Consider the following 5,740-nt stretch of genomic DNA (forward strand, 5'->3'; position numbering starts at 1 on the left):
CCGGCGAGGGTCCGGCCGGAGCAGCGCGCCCCGGCCTCGCCCTCCTCTCCTCCGGCCGCCGTCTCCAGCGCGCCCCGAACTCGTCCTCCTCCCTCCGGCCACCGTCGTCCCCGTCTCCGGCGAGCCGCACCGCCGCCTCGGGAACCGCGCGCGCCAGATCCAGATCCAGATCGGACCGGTTGACCTCTTTCCCCCCTGTTTATTTCACTAAGTCTTTTATCTGCTGGTAAAATCATTGCATGTTCATCGCATCACATCTTCGCATCCGTAGCTCTGTTTCGTGCGTGTAATATGTCAAATTGTTCGTCCCGAAGAGTAAATCATTTCGTTCCATTGCATCATTTGCATTTGAGGTAATCTTGATGCCCGAAATGCTGTTGGAAGAGGGCTTCATATTGTTAGTTTCAGATTCTTATCAGCACGAGCTCTTTTGTCATTTTTTCCATGATTGATGTGTGCATCCTATGGACTTGGTCCCTAAATGTGTTTTGAACTAGGTTATGTCTTCTTTACAGAGGTGCTTACCATGTATTTTTGTGAGCAATGTGGTGACTAGCACAAGCATGCAAACTAGGCTTCGTGTTAATGCTGTTTTTAGTTCCTGTTCTGCTGTAATTTTGTTGCCATGTAAACATGTTGCTATAGAGAGATCCATGCATTATTTGAGATACTTCAGTAAGGGTGTTTTGGAAACATTGGGTTGCTCTATCCATCCATGGTCATGGTTGCAATTATGGAGTAGTCTAGCACGTCATTTTCATGCTCTACTTTTGCTTCAAAATGTTTCCTGGCAGATTGTTTACATGTTATTCAATTTGGCCGAGGTTGTGGTAGTTGGTCCGGATATGCTATGATGTTGTTTCTTGCCATGTATAGCTTCTATGACATGCCTTCTTGATGGATGTATGCTTAGTTTATCATAAGGAGCTCTTTAGTGAGTGCATCGAGCTCGCGAAGGTGCCTTCATAATTATTTCAATGCCATGCTTTGTTTGCTGAAATCTGTTAACGAAACTTGCTATGTTTACGTGGGTGCCATCATATTTTCTGATCCTTTTTGGCTTATGTTCAGTAAGGGACTTTTGATCTATGCTTTGAGTAGATTCATGCCATGTCTTATTTTGCTATTATAAGTTCCTATAGCATGTTGATAACCTGTTCTGAACATTGCTTCGTGCTGCTGTTTATGCCATGTCCAACCTGTTAATTTTTTTTTGCACTTTCTCCATGCTTGTATGAACCTGTTATGATGTGAATTAGCCGTAGCTCAGTGTTCCTCTTTTGTAAAGCATCTCCTGTAGATCACTGTCATATGCTTTGTTTTCATATTGGGGTGCTGTAGCATAGTTTCTTGTTGCATGCTAAGTAGCATCGCGCTGTTAATCGCAGCTTTGTGCCATATTTGTCTTGCTTGCCATTTGCAAACCGTGCATCCGTTCCCGGTGAACTTTATATCGATTTCAACCGAAATCATCTCATCTTTCCAGCGGCATACTTGGTTTGCCAAGTTGATGCCTTGTTCATCATCTTTCCTTCCGTAGCACATATGCATTGCATATCACATCTCGCATATCATGACATGTTTTGCATCATGATGTTTGTGCATTGCACCGTGATTTATTGTGGTTCCTTTCTTGTGTTCTTGCTTTGGGTAGAGCCGGGAGACGAGTACGTGCACGAGGAACCTGTTGAGCACGCTAACGAGGATCCAGCCTTCGACAACTCTGAGAACCTTGCAGGCAAGATGACCATACCTTCAAAATCATTTCTATCTTTGCTTGCTAGTATTCGCTCTTTCGCTATGTTAGCCCTGCCTGCCTATGTTTACCATGCCTACCTATTGCCATGTCAAACCTCTAACCAACCTGTCCTAGCAACCATTGTTTGGCTATGTCACCGCTTTTGCTCAGCCCCTCTTATAGCGTTGTTAGTTGCAGGTGAAGATGAAGTTTGTTCCTGGTCGGAACACGGATATTTTGGGATATCACAATATCTCCTGTTTAAATTAATGCACCTTATATACTTGGTAAAGGGTGGAAGGCTCGGCCTTATGCCTGGTGACTTGTTCCACTCTTGCCGCCCTAGTTTCCGTCATACCGGTGTTATGTTCCTTGAGTTTGCATTCCTTACACGGTTGGGTGATTTATGGGACCCCCTTAACAGTTCGCTTTGAATAAAACTCCTCCAGCAAGGCCCAACCTTGGTTTTACCATTTGCCACCTAAGCCCTTTTCCCTTGGGTTTTCGCGAGCCCAAGGGTCATCTTTATTTTAACCCCCCCGGGCCAGTGCTCCTTCGAGTGTTGGTCCGAACTGAGTAGACTGCGGGGCCACCTCGGGGAAACTTGAGGGTTGGTTTTACTTGTAGGATGTCTCATCCGGTGTTGCCCTGAGAACGAGATATGTGCCGCTCCTATCGGGATTTGTCGGCACATCGGGCGGCTTTGCTGGTCTTGTTTTACCATTGTCGAAATGTTTTGCGAACCAGGATTCCGAGACTGATCGGGTCTTCCCGGGAGAAGGTCTATTCCTTCGTTGACCGTGAGAGCTTGTGATGGGCTGAGTTGGGACACCCCTGCAGGGTATATAATCTTTTGAAAGCCGTGCTCGCGGTTATGAGGTAGATGGGAATTTGTTAATGTCCAGTTGTAGATAACTTGACACTTGACCTCTTTAAAATGCATCAACCGAGTGTGTAGCCGTGATGGTCTCTTCTCGGCGGAGTCCGGGAAGTGAACACGGTTTGTGTTATGCTTGACGTAAGTAGTTTCAGGATCACTTGTTGATCGCTTCTAGCTCCTCGACCGGCGTGTTGCTTCTCTTCTCGCTCTCATTTGCGTATGTTAGCCACCATATATGCTTAGTGCTTGCCGCAGCTCCACCATATTACACCTTTCCTACCTATGAGCTTAAATAGTCTTGATCTCGCGGGTGTGAGATTGCCGAGTCCTCGTGACTCACAGATTCTACCAAAACAGATGCAGGTGCCGAGGATACTGGCGCAGATGGCGCAACTGAGCTGAAGTGGGAATTTGACGAGGCTCTTGGTCGTTACTATGTATCGTTTCCAGATGATCAGTAGAGGTGCCCAGTCGGGACGATCGGGGATCTGTGTAGCTTTTTGGGTAGTCTTCTTTTATTTTGGTTCCGTAGTCGGACCTTGAGTGTAATCTGGATGATGGATGTTTATTTATGTATTGTGTGAAGTGGCGACTATAAGCCAACTATGTATCTTTTCCCTTATGTATTACATGGGTTGTGCGAAGATTACCTCACTTGCGACATTGCTTTCAATGCGGTTATGCCTCTAAGTCGTGCTTCGACACGTGGGAGATATAGCCGCATCGAGGGCGTTACAAGTTGGTAATCAGGGCCATCCCCGACTTAGGAGCCCCCCTGCTTGATTGTTTGCTGGCGATGTTGAGTCTAGACCAAAAATGTTTTTAGTCTTAGGATTATATATATCGGAGAGTAGGATTCTTTTTACTCGTCAGTCCCTTCGTCGCTCTGGTGAGGTATCCTGACGTAGTTGTTTTGACTATCCTCTTCTCAAATTACTCAAAAAAATTTAGGATCACGCGGGTATCTTGGAATCGTTCCGATGGTTTTGTGACGAGAACATTGTTCTTGGTGCCTCCTGACATTTAGGGGTTGTGGCAGTGTCCCGGGGAGTTGAGCTCCGAGGTGTTGTCGTCACAATTTTATCGTTGCAGTTCTGGAATACCTGAGATTTGCCGACATCGAAAATCTCTTTTATGCAGTTGTTGGTGAGATAACCCCGATAACCCAGTACTGGGGCGAGCTCGGGAGTATTGCCATAACTCGTATAACGGATGCTTTTCGAAGGTTGAGGTACACGATTTCCGAAGGTTTCTTGGTTATGTGTTGACGGATGGATATAGCTGGATGTAGGGATTGTTAGTTTGGGTGAGATATTGTGCTTCCCCTGTATCCCCAGCACCAGATTGCATAACCAGAAAGTTTCGGGAGTTTATAGGTGGGTTTCAAGTAGCTCTAGCATTTCTTCCCGCAGATATTTGGTTTGTGATTGGGTAATCCTTACCACTTATTTGTTCCAGTTTTACCTTGTTTATTTCATTCATCAATCTCTATTCAAGTGGCTTATCACCTTAATGGACGTGTGACGTTTACTTGGGAATTCATTCGTTCATCCTTGTTCGAATGTTTATTGTGAAGACTATATGTTGCAATTTCTATCCATTGATTCAACTTGTCTATCTGTCTATCAAGATGCTAACGGATGTCACCCTCTTCAGGATGGCTCCGCCAACGCGTCAGAATCCGGATCGCAATGATGGGAGTCAGGCGAACCCTCCACCTCCACCTCTGCCTCTGGAGGCATGGCAAGCTTTGATGGCATCCTCTAACGCCCATGCTCAGATGATGATCCAGCTCATGCAAGAGCGCAACCAAGGCCAAGGCAACCAAGGGAACCAAGGTCAAGGGCAGTTCAATCATCAGCCTCAGTTTCCAACCCTCAACCAATTCCTTGCAAATCAGCCGAAGTCCTTCAGCTATTGTGTCGAGGCCACAGACGCCGATGATTGGCTCGTGGATATCAACAAGCATTTTGAATGCAGCAATGTCAGACCTGAGGACTATGTCAAGTTCGCCTCTTTTCAGCTCAAGGATCAGGCAGCTGATTGGTTCCAGCAATACAAGGATTCCAGAGGTGGTCGAGTGATTACTTGGACTGATTTCTGTCGGGACTTTAAAGCTCACCATATTCCTACCAGTGTTGTTGAGAGCAAGCGTGAGGAGTTCCGCAATCTCAAGCAAGGCAACATGTCAGTGTATGAATACAATAAGCAGTTTCAGAAACTTGCTCGCTTTGCTAAGCAGGATGTTCCAGATGAGAAGAGTATGATCTATCAGTTCAGAGGTGGCCTTAGAGAGGATCTGCAGTTAGCTCTCGTTCTTATTGAGCCTACTCAGTTTGATCAATTCTACAATATGGCACTCAAGCAAGAAGGTGCTCAGCTCAAGTGTGAGGCTTCTAAGAAGAGAATCAGAGATGCAGTGCAATCTTCTTCTTCCTCACAAGTGGTAGCTAAGCAGCAGAAGTTTTATCTTCCTCCTCCTCCGTTTCGTCAGCCTTACCATCAGAAGAACTCAGGTGCTCGTGGATCTTCCCACCCACCCAACCCAAGCTATCAGAACAAGTCTTAGTCTCAAGCTCCAAGGTCAAGTTCTCCTTATCACCGTCCGCTCTCAGAAGTGACTTGCAACAAGTGCCAGCAGAAAGGCCACTACGCGAACAAATGCTTGAATCAAAGGCGCCTTCCTCCTCCTCCTATGAGATCTTCAAGCAATGCAGTGGTCAAGCATAATTTCAAGTTTGCAAAGGTCAACATGTTGAATGCAGCTCAGGCAGAGGATTCTTCAGATGTGATCATCGGTAATCTTCCAGTTAATGATATTCCTGCAAAAGTTTTATTTGATACTGGTGCATCGCATTGTTTCATGTCAAGACCGTTTTTTGCCAAGCATGATTTCACTTCTTCAAATTTGGGTAAACCCATGGCTGTCATTTCTCCGGGTAAACGGTTGAGCTCCAGTTTGGTGGCTCCAGATGTTTCTATCAAGACGGGCGACTATAAATTTCTGTCTTCTCCAGTGGTTCTTGGTGACTCTGATATTGATCTAATTCTTGGGATGGACTGGCTTTCTAAGCACAAGGCTCAGCTTGATTGTGCTGCCAGGCATATTCAATTGACTCACC

This window comes from Triticum dicoccoides, chromosome 1B (assembly GCF_002162155.2).
Source record: "Triticum dicoccoides isolate Atlit2015 ecotype Zavitan chromosome 1B, WEW_v2.0, whole genome shotgun sequence".
NCBI lineage: Eukaryota > Viridiplantae > Streptophyta > Magnoliopsida > Poales > Poaceae > Triticum > Triticum dicoccoides.